Genomic DNA, 16,274 nt, shown 5'->3' with positions numbered 1-16,274 from the left:
CAATCTGAAGTAAATTATGTCACATATATACAGACCATTATTTAAAGTACCACGTCCATAAAGAATATTATCTCTAAGAATAGAACATTCATTATTCTCAATAATAAATGAAAATCCAGCCAAGTCTAACATGGGAATAATATTCCTCACAATTGAGGGAACAAAATAACAATTATTTAAAACAATAGTCTTGCCCATAGGCAAATGTAAATGAAATGATTCTACATCTTCAGCAGCAACTCTTGCTCCATTTCCCATCAGTAGAATCACCTCCTCTTCCTCAAGAGTCCTACTTCTTCTTGGTCCCTGCAACAAATTGCAGATATGAGAACCACAGGCGGTATCTAATACCCAAGTAGAAATTTGATTTAATGACATATTCACTTCTATCATGAACATACCTGAATCAGAAGCGGTAGTCTCACTACCCTTCTTCTTCTTCAATCCTGCAAGGTAAACCTTGCAGTTCCTCTTCCAGTGCCCCACCTTGTTACAGTGAAAGCAAACAACTTTGCTCTCGGGGTCTTCAGCTTTTGGTGGAACCGGCTTTTCTTCACCTACTTTCTTCTTCTTGGAAGGGTTCCTCTTCCTTTTCTTAGGATTGGAACCTTCACCAATTAGAAGAACAGAACTCTTCTTAGGGGGAAAATTCGATTCCGCAGTCTTCAACATGTTGTGGAGTTCAGGCAGGCTGACATCCAACTTATTCATGTGAAAGTTCACAACAAACTGCGAGAACGAACTCGAAAGCGATTGCAAGACCAAGTCTTGGCTCAGCTCCCCATCCATGGCAAAACCAAGTTGTTCAAGACGTTCAATCAAATTGATCATCTTAAGTACATGGTCATTCACAGATGATCCCTCAGACATCCTACAACCGAACAACTCCTTCGATATCTCATATCGAGCTGTCCTCCCCGCCACATCATACAACTCTTGTAGATGCATGAGGATAGTGTGAGCATCCATATGCTCATGTTGCTTCTGTAGCTCAATGTTCATGGAAGCTAGCATGATGCATTGAGCAACATTTGCATCATCTATCCACTTACGATACACAACATGTTCATCATTATGTGCATCACTAGCAGGTTCAGTAGGCTTAGGTGAGTCAATCACGTATTCCAGCTTCTCAATCCTGAGAACAATTCTCAAGTTTCGAAGCCAGTCAGCATAATTAGGACCTGTCAATTTGTGAGCATCCAGTATGCTCCTGAGTGATAGTGCAGAAGACATAATGTATATTGTAAATCTGTAAATGATAAACACGTAACAACACTTAGCAAATATTCGATTTCATTTTAAAAACACTATATGAATCGGGTCTTTATTCATAAGTGGCTCCCACTAGTTTACCTAATTTATTCAACCCCCTACGTGAAAAATTAAGCATTCATAATGCTAGTGGGAATAGGGATCCTACATTCCATTACACAACCCCGGCTGTAGCACGAACCGCCATGTAATGTTCAATAGGCAGACAACTCTTGTCAATTACATCTTATGTTATTCCCTAATCAAACTTTAGCCTCTTGAATAATTGAGTCTCGGCTGTGGCACGACAAACTCAATATTCTAAGTCAAGTCTAACCCAACATTCCGTACAGTTGAATCAGTCTCCAAAGGCCCACGGCTGTAGCACGTACCGACCTTTAGATTCTTATTCAATGTACACATCTCTATGTAATAGACAAGTATTTCTTATTTCGAAATCAAAGCCCTCGGCTGTAGCACGAACCGACAATGATTCAAAAATAAGAACTACTTTCTATCATGTTGGAAGGCTATGACCGACACAAGCCCGTTGTATCATTGGCCAATTACTACTTGATATTATTTAATTTTAGAGGGATTATATTACGTTACAATCATAATCATATTATAAAGAAATTCTTCCTTTTAAATTAAATATTTCAAATCAATAATCAATAATCAGATGATTCCCAGATCGGGTGGAGCATTGTCAAGAGGCGTCACTTAATAACCCTTTCTTACAGATAGAAATCTGTTGTTGACAGAATCATCCTTTCTCTCATATCGAAAATTCATATTCAATTACATGTTTCATAAACACAAGAATCTCATGATTTTATTCATAATATTATTCTAAAGGTTATGAAACAATTTCACTATACTAGGTTGTCTAACAAACGCCTTATGTTCATTTAAGTTCACCTAAATCTATCATCGCATGATAAACTAAGCATATATCACATATATCAACATGAATAAACATCAAGGTAGGCATGTTATATCATCTAGCACATTAGTCTAAGCATTATACATCTCTATGTATCACATGAAGCATTTAAAAGCAATTAAAAACAGTTAAAAACAGCTTTAAAACACTTTCGGAAATATAAACAGTTCAAAACTTTTATATAAACTAAAATTGATCACTCCATTAGATCCGTCTCGGAAAAATGAATCCAACGGTATATTGCACGCCCAAAACGGACAGTCGGGCTGTAACGCATTACAGGAACGCGTTACAAGCCCTGTAACGCATTCCGGTGATGCGTTACAACCCTTTTAACCAATTAAAAGGTGTAACGCATTCCGTGAATGCGCCACAGGGTGTAACGCATTCCCGGAATGCGCGACACCCTTTTTTTTCTTTTCTTTTGCAGCAGCCGCCGTTGCCTCGAACTCCGCGCCTGACAGCGCCTGACAGCCGTACCTTTTCTTTCTTTCCGTGCAGCAGCATCAGCAGACAACACAGACATTACAGCAGATGCAATATATATATATATACTTACAATTTATATATATATGAATATTTAATTACAAATTTAATTGTAAGAACTTCAAAAATTCATAATAAAAAATCTATACATCCTAAAATTATGAAAAAAATACCCAGACGATCTACAACACTTGTAGAACCCAGATCAACATTCAAAATAATTTTGAGAAACGATTTCTTATCAGACAAAATTAATCCATGATATAACTTGTAAAAATCATAATTAATTCATACAAGCACATAAAATTCTGAAATTTTTACCACAGATCTATATGCATACAACCTAAGCTCTGATACCATTGTTGGATTTTTAATCGCAGCGGGGCATGGCAAAACACTTTTACACATATAAAATCCAAATAAAAGCATACAGATCATGAATAAAAATTCGAGGGATCGAATCTAACCTTTAAAATAATTCGGAGACAACGATCAGAGATCCTTAGCAGTTGCTCCTCAAGTGTGAAGCACTCCACCGGTATCCACCAAGAAAACGATGTTAAGGAGGAGGAAGGAGGTGGAGAGAATTGGGTTTTCCAAACTTTTTGGGTTTTTTTGGGTTAGAATGAAAATAGGGTCTATAATAGTATATTTATAGGCAAAATTTTCAGCTGAAATTTTCCCATAAATAATATTATTATTATTCCATTTATTATTCTCATTAATAATTAAAACACCTTTTAATTATTAATCCTTTTTCTAAACACTTTAGAAATAATTCTCTCTCTTGATTTAATTTCCAAAAATTAAATCCTTAATTAATAATATTAAGAAATTTTCTTAATTAATTTATAATCAATTAAATCTCATTTAATCAATTATTAAATTTGCCAATTAATTATTTATTTCACAAATAAATAATTATTAGCCATTATTAATTAATTCCTCCACCATAAAATCATTCTCTTTTTATGGTGTGACCCTGTAGGTTCAATATTAAGCCGGTAGTACAAATAAATAATAATAAAACTATTTTATCATTATTTATATAAATTCTCTAATTTATTAAATATGATTAATTAATTAATCACATTTATTCTACATCGTGAGGGATACTTCTCAGCATATCGCGACTATCCGGATAATATGAATTCACTACTTAGAATACCAAGAACCTATTCATTGAATAGTTACCGTACAATAAACTTCTTCTACCCTACAATGTCCCGATTAAATACAAGGCATGGATCTCGTGTCAAGCCTATCTAATTCAATCACTTGCTTACCATTCACTATGCTTAGTTCTATGCAAATTAGAAACTCCTTTCTAATTTCATTCACTCTGACTAGAGATTTCTGAACTAGCATAAGTGGATCAGCCTTGAACATTCGCTTCCTTCACTGGAAGGGGTAGATCCTTTATTGATCATACACTATCTTCGTGTACAAATTCCTATACCCAGTAGAGCCCTAATAATTGTCCCTGGAGACTAAGAACTAAACCAAAGCATAGTTCAGTGTACACAAGATGACTATGATGACCTCAAGTCTAAGGATACTTGTACAACTATCACTATGTGAACAACTGCTGACACGTCAGTGAACTCCATCAGTTGTTCAGCTGGGCGAGTCATGTTCAGTGAACTTATTCTATAATAAGCACCTACATACTAGCTATAGTGTCACCACACAAATGTCTATGAGAACAGACATCCTTCATAATGAAGCAAGCATAGTATGTACCGATCTTTGCGGATTATTAATTACCAGTTAGTAATCCTATGACCAGGAACTATTTAAGTTTAGAGTTATCATCTTTTAGGTCTCACTATTATGATCTCATCATAATCCATAAAAAGCTTTACTCTAAACTATGGTATATCTTATTTAAACACTTAAATAGATAAAGCCCGTAATAAAAACAAAACAAGTCTTTTATTAATATCAATAAAATCAAAACAGATTACATAAAAGTTATTCCTAATCCTCATACATGATTGGACTTAGGACATATTCCTTTCACTATCTGGAGAAAGGACAATCTTCCAGCATCAAGATAACAAAGGCTGAGATAATTCTTAAACCAAGGGCAAACTATCCAAATTCATCTTTGAAGAACCCTATGGATACTGTGTATGAGACACCCAAGCCTAATGAAAAGAAGCTTCTGTCAAGATCTATTCTCCTCTACAAAGATCCAGTTGATTCAGCCTCAAGAAAGAGAATTGCAAAGATATTCAGAAATGGGAAGGAAATTTGTGTGGTAGCTGGACATCCACAATTTGCTCATGCAAAGGAAGAAGAAAAAGCCAGATTGAAGCAAGAAAAGAGGCAAGCTGCTCTAGATGCAAAGAAGTCTAAACAAAAGAAAGAACAGTTTATTATCTTGGCCAAGCTACAGGCTGTGAATTCTTCTCAACAAATTCCCTCTCAACCATCTCAAACTACTGAATCAAAGAAGAAGATTGAAGAACAGAAGAAATCCCCAAGAAAGAAAGAACTGGCTAAAAGAACAAAAAGGAAGTTGGATGTTGTTGACAAGGAATTGGAAGATCAATTTCCAAAGGAATCCACTCAAGCTGAAACTCAAGCATCAAAGCCCTCTGTGGTATTTGAAGACATAAGGGTGGTGGACCCCTACAGGAACATACATGGAGAGCCTATTGTGCCAAAGGACGAGCCAATAGAGTGGGATAAATTACCAATTCCTGACTTCAACTTGCCAATTCTTACTAAGCCAAGAAGGACAAAATCAAGGGCAGTCAAGAAAGTGAAGCTGTCACCTCTCAAATCCAAGTCAGTAGTCAAAGCTCAACCCAAGATCAACAGGGGAGACTACTTGTACTTGTGTGACATCAAAGAATTCTCAGACCTAAACCTTTATCTGGAGGAGCTGGATGAGGTAAGGGCAATTGATGCATACAGAAACCTACCTGAAAGGTTAGTGTTCAAGTAAAAAGGAGGAAGGGAGATTCAGTGGCCTCTTCACAGGATACTTCAAGAAAGCCAAGCTGTGTTGATCAAAGTCTATTCATCCTTCAAGAAAAACTTTGGTTTCAATGTAACTGCAAGAAGATTAGTAATGAAGAAGATAGAAGAGCTAAGGAGTGTTAGAGCCAAAGATGCACTTCCCAAGACTCTTATCATCCCATACACAGGAAGAAGAGTGCATCTAAGGCCCTACTGGCTGATGGAGTTCATGGATGACAAGGGTGTGAGAAGATTCTTCAGATTAGAAGACCAATTGAGTATCTCTAGCAAAGAGACTCTCTTGGAGATGCAAGAAATGTTAGATCTCTCAGAATCTGATGAATTAGAATTCCACAGACAGCTCCAGAATCAAATTGAAGAAAACAACAGAAAGCTTGGAAGAAGATCCAGACCTTCAAGAAACTAGAAAAATCTGCTCAGGCTAGAGGAGCATCTTGAACTGACTGTGAGCCAAACCTTGTACATTTTGTTTAAATTGAAGCACTTTCAGTTTTATCTACTTCTCTTTAAAGATATATGTTAAGGATGTTTTGTGATCATCAAGTGTCTCTTAATTTATGGCTACAATTCCAGAAGACATAAATTGGGGGAGATTGTTGTGAATATGTTGTGTACTTGATGATCACTTAAACAAAATGTCTAAGTAGATTTTAATTAGTGAAATTATGTAGCACTCAACGAATAAGAATTATAGTCCCGACGGATAACTCATTATAGTCCCGACGGATGATTAACTTATTATCCATCGAGTGAGAAGCTTATGTAATAATAAGTTTGTAGCACAGTGTTGTATGCACCTTTGTATAGAATCTGTAGTAGCATATAAGTCATGTTGACTTTAAATAGATATGCAGAATAGGTTGATAAACTGTACATAAGCAATGTCTTGTAATTCTGTATAAGTGAAATGAAGTCAAATGCCAAAATAGCTACCAACGGATGATTAACAAAGCTTCGACGGATGATCAAATGACTATCAACGGATGCTTAACAAAGCTTCGACGGATGATCAAATGACTATCAATGGATGTTTAACATAGCAGTCGCCGGATGATCAATTAAGTCATCGACGGATGATCTGAAAGTCGACGGATGATCATATCAAGATTCAAACATCAGTTGAACAGTGAAAGCTGACACACAGCCGTCGAGTTGGATACAAACACACTGTGAAAGCTCATTAACTGGGTAATAGAGGATGAAAAGCAGCAAAGATCAAGACTGTTAGATTTTATATTTGTTCAGTTCTTTTGACTTTGTAATCTTGGTAATATATAAACCAAGAGAGTAGCAAATAGAAAAAACAACTGAGATAGCTGAAAAACATAAACAGAGAAATCTTTGTAAGCACAATCTTTAGCATTTCCTGTATTTTTCAGCAGTTCTATTTTGTAAGCAGCTGTGAGCATTTCTGCACACAAAGTCCTCTCGATATATTATATATATCTCTGGTGGAATTGTTTAAATCCACCAGAAAGTTTTTAAAGACTCTTATTTTTTTAATTACTTATGTTTTGATTCATTCAAGTTCACATTCCGCATTGTGCTGATCAAAACAAATATATCCATAATCGAGTTGAACATTGTATTTCAAGAAAAAGGTTCAAGAATTCCATTCAACCCCCTTCTATAATTCTTGCTATATTGTTAAGGGACTAACAGACCCACCCTTTGATTACTCAGATGATGACCCTACAGAGGATGCCCCGGAGGAGAAGACTGACCTTCCTGTCCCCATAGCTGATGACGTTGAGATGCCCCAGGGAGATGACTTAGGATGGAGAGATGTAGAGATGTACCCTCTCCCGACTGTTCGCTCTCCTACACCACACCCAGGGATGCAGAGCCCATTACCCTAAACTGATGATGATGAGGAGGATGGGATGGACGTGCAGACCTACGAGGCTTATGACATATCCTCTAGCGACCCAGACTCACCTCTACCACCCCCGGCGACCATACATGTAGCTGTACACGACTGGATAGTGGCTCAGCTTAACGCTGAGATCACTGCGGCATCTGCCCGCATTATGGAGTTACGCCACGCACTGATAGCTGAGAGAGACATCAGACTAGATTACATAGGGGACTTCAGAGCTGCTTCCCCAGCCATAGCCCGCAGAGAGATTTATAGGATCGAGCTCCGTACCCGGGTTCAGATGAGGATGACGGTGGTTAGAGGATACAAACCGGTAGTTGACGCAGAGCTGATATTGGCAGGAGCGATGAGGAGGGTGCATGACCTCACGCACAGTGACAGTGACTGAGGGACTAGTGACTATTTATGGACCTTAAAGAAGTCTGGGTGACTTGTCACCAATTTTGATAGGATAGCTAGTAGTAGATAGTGTTCCTAGCCCTTCAGGGTACACGGCTTATGTATTTGCATTTCAATATTTAGGACAAGTAATGATGTATTATAATCAAGTCATGTATGAACTCGGTTAGTTGTTTCGTCCCCCAGATATAAGTGGGAAACCCTATGGTAAATATCTAGCAGTTATCTAGAAATTTATTCCCATATTATTGCACTTGATAAAAACATGCTAGATAATAAATGACATCCTTACATATAAATAAATTAATCCAGTGGTAAAATAATTGCAACTATATTGAAAAATTTTCATTATCAGAACAATGCTACCCCGTAGAAGAGGAACCAGAGCACAGCCCGTAGAATCTGTTAACCAACAACAGAATGAACCTGACCCTGTAGTGAATGAAGAAAGTGAAGAGGACCTAGACTATAATGAATATGATGAGGAAGAATATGTAGAAGAAGAGGCTGAGGATACCCATCAGGGTGGGAACCCCATGAATGAGTTTATGGAACTTTTAAGAGGAAATCTGAACCAACAACCCATTCCACCACAGCCGCATGCTGCCCAACAGACTGCAGCCACTGCCTTTAGGGCATTCAAATCCCTCAAACCTCCAGAGTTTCTAGGATTTGCCGACCCCGTGGAAGCACAGGCCTGGCTCAAAGAGATAGAAAAGTCCTTCGAGATACTAGGTGTGGAGGAATGACACAAGACCATTTTTTCTTCTTACATGCTGAAAGGAGAAGCTAATTACTGGTGGGAGTCCAAATGAAACCTAGAGACTGATGCCGTGATTCCGTGGGATAGGTTTACCCGACTATTCTTAGAAAAGTATTTCCCTAGGTTTATGGAAACCCATATGGAGATTAAGTTTCTGGAGTTAAAACAGGATAAGATGACTGTGGCAGGGTATGAGGCCAAGTTTACTGAGCTGTCAAGATTTGTACCTGAGTTTGTAAATATCGAAGAGAAGAAAACGCGAAGGTTTCTACTTGGTCTGAAACAGTGGATCCAAAACCGAGTGGTGGTACTAGAGCTAACAGATTATGCCACATTAGTGAAGAAATCCTCGATTGTTGAAGTTGGCAGTGAGCAGAGTGTGAAGGAAAAGGAAAATAGGAAGAGGAAGATAGGAAGCCAAGGCGGAGGAGGAGGAGTAGAAACCGGGAACAGAAGCCTTCCAAGCAGGTTCGTCAGGGGAGTAGTGTCCCTACCTGCGAGAGGCCCCGGATTTAGAAAGGCCCAGGATTTAGAAAGGCCCCTAGTGAGAGTGTTGGCCAGGGCGGTGAACAATCTAGGGCAACATTTCATAGCCAACCCCGTGTCCCAATACCCGAATGTCAAACATGTGGAAAAAGACACCTTGGAGTGTGCACCGAGGCGAGAGCCCCTCTGAAATGTTACAGGTGTGACTAACCCGGACACCTTGCCAACAACTGTCCCCAATACAATAAGATATATTTCCAATATGGAAAGGTAGGGCACATGAGGAAGGATTGCCCGACATTAAAGCCCCCAGCCTCAGGAATGAGTAGAGCTGCATCCAACCGGCCCCCGGCTGCTAGGACCTTTAACAAGACCGTTCAGGAAGCTGTCCGGAACACTGACGTGATAGCAGATACCCTTCTGTTAAATTCCAAACATGCAAATGTCCTATTTGATTCTGGAGCCACCAAGTCATTTATATCTCAAGATTTTGCTAAAAAGTTAAAACTTAACGCCGTACCCTTATGTGAGATATTACAAGTGGAAATATCAAACAAAGAAATAATTTCTGTGAATCAAGTACACCCTAAATACAAGTTAAAATTAGAAGGGAAAGACTTCGAGGTTGACCTAATCCTATTTACGTTAGGAGAATTTGATGTAATATTAGGAATGGATTGGTTATCCAGTAATGGAGCGCAAATAGATTGTGAACGGAAGAGGGTGAAGATAAGAGTGCAAAATGGAAAAGAAGTAGTGTTTAGGGGGCAACAACAGCCCCATAAATTTCTGACCATGCTACGTGAAAAGAGATTGTTAAAGAAAGGTAACGAGGCCTATTTGGCTTATATGGTAGATACCAAGAAGGAAGTTCCTAACATATAGGACATACCCATAGTGAACGAATTCGAGGATGTGTTTCCAAAGAATTTACCAGGGTTGCCACCCGACAGGGAAATAGAATTCGCTATAGAATTAGCACCACGAACGACACCAGTGTCCAAGGCCCCTTATAGGCTAGCCCCAGTTGAGATGAAGGAATTAGCTTCTCAACTGCAAGAATTATTAGATAATGGAATGATAAGACCCAGTGTGTCGTCATGGGGAGCGCCAGTACTGTTTGTAAAGAAAAAGGACGGCAGTATGAGATTATGTATAGACTATCGAGAATTGAATAAGCTGACTATTAAGAATAGGTACCATCTCCCTAGGATTGATGACCTATTCGACCAACTCAAGGGAGCTGTGTACTTTTCCAAAATAGATTTGAGGATAGGGTATCAACAGTTGAAAATCAAACCTAAGGATATACCGAAGACTGCTTTTCGTACTAGGTATGGACACTATGAGTTCTTAGTCATGTCGTTTGGGCTAACCAATGCACCCGTAGTCTTCATGGATTTGATGAATAGAGTGTTTAAAAAGTACCTAGATATATATGTGATAGTTTTTATAGATGATATTCTAATCTACTCAAAGGCAGAGCAAGAACATGCAGAACATTTGAGGATAGTCTTAGAAATCTTGAGGAACGAGAAACTATATGCTAATTTCTCGAAATGTGAGTTTTGGTTAAGGAAAGTTCAGTTCTTAGGGCATGTGGTGAGTAGCAAAGGAGTTTTAGTTGACCCCGCCAAGATAGAGGCGTTATCCAATTGGGAAAGACCAATTACCCCAATAGAGGTTAGGAGTTTTGTGGGTTTAGCGGGATATTACCGGCGATTCGTGAAAGACTTTGCTAAGATAGCCGACCCACTAACTAGACTTACCCGGAAGACAGAAAAGTTTGTATGGACAGAGAAATGTGAGGAAAGCTTCCAGGAACTGAAAAGGAGACCGGTGTCAGCACCTGTGCTCGCTCTTCCCGATGGAAAGGGACAGTTTGTGATATACAACGACGCATCACATAAAGGACTAGGATGTGTGCTTATGCAGCACGGAAAGGTTATCGCGTATGCCTCTCGGCAATTGAAGGAATATGAGATGAGATACCCAACGCACGATCTAGAATTAGCAGCCATAGTGTTTGCCCTAAAAATTTGGAGATACTACATGTACGGTGAGAAATGTGAAATTTACACAGACCATAAGAGCCTCAAATATATTTTTACTCAGAAAGAACTTAACATGACACAGAGGAGATGGTTAGAGTTGATTAAGGACTACGACTGTGAAATTTTGTATCATCCGGGTAAAGCCAATGTGGTGGCTGACGCCCTTAGTAGGAAGGAAAGACTCAAAATGATAATGACATATGAGGAATTAATTAAAGAATTTGAGAAGATGGAAATTGACGTGAGGATGACCGGTAAAGGAACAGAAGGATTATTTGAGATTAAGCTAGTGTCGGAACTGACTGAAAAGATACAAGTATGTCAGGAAAAGAAGATGAGTGAAGAAAGGGGAACATTGACCGGTGAGGAAGTGGGATGCAAGAAGGACAAGAAAGGGATCATGAGGTATGCGTCTCGAATTTGGATTCCAAATGTGCAAGAGTTAAAGGACAAGCTGCTGCACGAAGGGCACAACTCCAGATATTTAATCCACCCAGGAAGTACGAAGATGTACCGTGACCTTAAGGAATATTATTTGTGGCCTAACACGAAGAGAGAAGTAGCAGAGTGGGTCAGCAAGTGCTTGACATGCCAGAGGGTGAAGGCTGAACATCAGCGACCAAGTGGACTATTACGGCCACTAGAAATTCCGGAATGGAAATGGGAGCATATAGCCATGGATTTTATGACAGGCCTACCAAGAACGAAGACCAATCACGACACCATATGGGTTATCATCGATAGACTAACCAAGTCCACGCACTTCCTACCAATCAACGAAAGGTACACCGTAGACAAGCTGGTGGATATTTACTTGAAGGAAATTGTAGTGAGACACGGCGTTCCTGTAGCCATAGTGTCAGATCGAGACCCGAGGTTTAATTCTCGATTTTGGAGAAGCTTCCAGGAATGTGTAGGCACCAGAGTAAACATGAGTACCGCTTACCACCCCCAGACTGATGGACAAAGCGAAAGGACTATTCAGACCCTAGAAGATATGCTACGAGTGTGTGCCATCGACTTTAAAGGAAATTGGAATGACCACTTACCCCAGATCAAATTTGCTTACAACAATAGTTATCACGCTAGCATAGGAATGCCTCTGTATGAAGCTCTTTATGGAAGGAGATGTCGCTCTCCCCTATGTTGGGATGAAGTTGGAGAACACAAGATAATAGGACAAGAGTTAGTCGAACAGACCAGGGAAATGGTGGGACTCATCAGGAAGAGACTGGTAGCAGCTTAAGACAGGCAACAGAAGTATGCTGACCAGCCCAAAAAAGATAGAGAGTATGAAGTAGGGGATTCAGTGCTGTTGAAGGTATCTCCGTGGAAAGGAGTGATGAGATTTGGAAAGAAGGGGAAGCTGAGTCCCAGATTCATATGACCCTTTGAAATTTTGAGGAGAATAGGACCTCTAGCTTACGAGCTCGCCTTGCCTCCTAATCTGCAACAAGTGCATAACGTGTTCCACGTGTCCATGTTAAGGAAGTACCATGCGGATGCGCAATATGTGATAGAATATGAGCACGTAGATTTACAACCAGACCTGACCTACATTGAGCAGACAGTAAGGATAATGGACCAAAAAGAACAAGTGCTAAGGAACAAGACTGTAAAGCTGGTTAGAATCTTGTGGAGGAATCAAAATGTCGAAGAGTCAACTTGGGAACTTGAAGACGCAATGAGGAATAGATATCCCCATATATTTTCTGATTGATTCCGGGACAGAATCCTTGTTAGAGGGGAATACTATAATAACTAGAATTTTTGAGACCTTATAAAACTGTTTAATGAATAGTATCCCTGACAGACAGGGAAAACATTTTAGCCCACACTTGTTGGATTTTTAACGCAGCGGGGGCATGGTAAAACACTTTTACATATACAAAATTCAAATAAAAGCATATAAATCGTGAATAAAAATTCGAGGGATCGAATCTAACCTTTTAAAATAATTCGGAGATAACGATCAGAGATCCTTAGCAGTTGCTCCTCAAGTGTGAAGCACTCCACCGGTATCCACCAAGAAAACGACTTTTAGGAGGAGGAGGAGGTGGAGAGAATTTGGTTTTCTGAAACTTTTGGGTTTCTGGGGTTTGATGTGGGTTAGAATAAAATAAGGTCTATAATAGTGTATTTATAGGCAAAATTTTCAGCTGAAATTTTCCCATAAATAATATTATTATTATCCCATTTATTATTCTCATTAATAATTAAAATACCTTTTAATTATTAATCTTTTTTCTAAACACTTTAGAAATAATTCTCTCTCTTGATTTAATTTCCAAAAATTAAATCCTTAATTAATAATATTAAGAACTTTTCTCAATTAATTTATAATCAATTAAATCCCATTTAATCAATTATTAAATTTTCCAATTAATTATTTATTTCATAAATAAATAATTATTAGCCATTATTAATTAATTCCTCCACCATTAAATCATTCTCTTTTTATGGTGTGACCCTGTAGGTTCAATATTAAGCCGGTAGCAGAAATAAATAATAATAAAACTATTTTATCATTATTTATATAAATTCTCTAATTTATTAAATATGATTAATTAATTAATCATATTTATTCTACATCGTGAGTGATGCTTCTCAACATATCGCGACTATCCGGATAATATGAATTCACTACTTAGAATACCAAGAACCTGTCAGTGAATAGTTACCGTACAATAAACTCCTTCTACCCTACAATGTCCCTATTAAATACAAGGCATGGATCTCGTGTCAAGCCTATCTAATTCAATCACTTGCTTACCATTTACTATGCGTAGTTCTATGTAAATTAGAAACTCCTTTCTAATTTCATTCACTCTGACCAGAGATTCCTGAACTAGCATAAGTGGATCAGCCTTGAACATTCGCTTCCTTCACTGGAAGGGGTAGATCCTTTATTGATCATACACTATCTTCGTGTACAAATTCCTATACCCAGAAGAGCCCTAATAATTGTCCCTGGAGACTAAGAACTAAACCAAAGCATAGTTCAGTGTACACAAGATGACTATGATGACCTCAAGTCCAAGGATACTTGTACAACTATTACTAAGCGAACAACTGCTGACACGTGAGTGAACTCCATCAGTTGTTCAGCTGGGCGAGTCATGTTCAATGTACTTATTCTATAATAAGCACCTACATACTAGCTATAGTGTCACCACACAAATGTCTATGAGAACAGACATCCTTCATAATGAAGCAAGCATAGTATGTACCGATCTTTGCGGATTATTAATTACCAGTTAGTAATCCTACGACCAGGAACTATTTAAGTTTAGAGTTATCATCTTTTTAGGTCTCACTATTATGATCTCATCATAATCCATAAAAAGCTTTACTATAAACTATGGTATATCTTATTTAAACACTTAAATAGATAAAGCCCGTAATAAAAACAAAACAAGTCTTTATTAATATCAATGAAATCAAAACAGATTACATAAAAGTTATTCCTAAATCCTAATACATGATTGGACTTAGGACATATTCCTTTCAATCTCCCACTTGTACTAAAGCCAATCACTCTGGTATCTAATACCCATCTCATCTTTATGACGATCAAAGTGACTTTCAAAAAGTAGCTTTGTGAGTGGGTCTGCTATGTTGTTATGTGTGTCAACTCTAATTCAATACAATACAAGAAATGTTACCGCGCTCCCACTAACCCTTTTGTAAACGCATGGTTCATCTGCGTGTTTGATAAAATCAAACTCTTTGATTGTCTCATCAAAACGAATGTTCCATCTTTCGAGAAGTTTGCTTTAAACCACATATGGTTCGCAGCAGCTTACACACTAGGTTTTCATTTCTCTTGGAAAGAAAACCATCTGGCTAATCGCCAGATCTCATAGTCGTAGTAAGCAGCATTCGCAAGCAAAATCCGAACTGATTTTAACAGGGCTACAGGTAAAATGTTTCATCAAAGTCAATCCATTGCCTTTGTTTGAATCCTTTTGCCACAAGCCTGGCCTTAAAGGTCTCCGCCTGGCCATCTGCTATAATCTATCTTTTGTATACCGTATACATAGATTCCATTCTGGATTTCATGGCACTATGCCATTTCTCTGAGTCAACACTACTCATAGCCTCATTATAGGTTACAGGGTCGTCATCATCAATGATCGACAACTCATTGTCATTCTCAATGACAAGGCCATATTACCTCTCAAGTTGGCGAGACACTCTCCCTGACTTACGAATGGGCTATTCCACAAAAGTTTGTTTAGTCAGAACAGGTGTTTCCACTTGATCCGTAGTAGTTTGTGCTTCTTGAACTTCATCAAGTTCAATTTTGCTCCCACTGTTTCCTTCAAGGATAAACTCCTTTTCCAAGAAGGTAGCATGTCTGGAGACAAACACCCGATGATCGGTGTAAAAGTAATACCCTAAAGTCTCTTTAGGATATCCCACAAAACTACATTTTCCGGATCGATATTCCAGCTTATCTGGGTCAACTTACTTGACATAAGTTGGACATCCCCAAATCTTAACGTGTTTAAGACTCGGTTTCCTTTCTTTCCATATCTCATACGAAGTTTGAGGAACAGATTTTGGAAAGCACCTTATTCAGTAAATATGCTGAGGTTTCCAATGCATAACCCCATAGGAATACTGGAAGATTTGCATAGCTCATCATGGACCGAACTATGTCTAACAAAGTTCGATTTCTCCTTTCAGATACCAATCTGGAGGAGTCCGCTGGGAGACTATACCATTTATTTTGAGATAATCTAGAAACACTCCATTAAAGTATTCACCACTTCGATCTGATCGAAGAGTTATAATACTATGTTTGGTTGTTTCTCCACTTCATACTTATATTCTTTGAACCTTTCAAAGGTCTCAGACTTGTGTTTCATCAAACACATATCCGAATCCAGATCTATCATCTATGAAAGTAATGAAGTATGTAAATCCACCCATGGCTTGCGTAGACATTGGTCCATATACATCTGTGTGTACCATTCCTAGCAAATTTGCAGTCCTCTCTCCATGTCTACT

Source organism: Apium graveolens, chromosome 8 (assembly GCF_009905375.1).
Source record: "Apium graveolens cultivar Ventura chromosome 8, ASM990537v1, whole genome shotgun sequence".
Classification (NCBI taxonomy): domain Eukaryota; kingdom Viridiplantae; phylum Streptophyta; class Magnoliopsida; order Apiales; family Apiaceae; genus Apium; species Apium graveolens.
The sequence above is the reverse complement of the archived record's forward strand: the minus strand, read 5'-3'. Positions refer to the sequence as shown.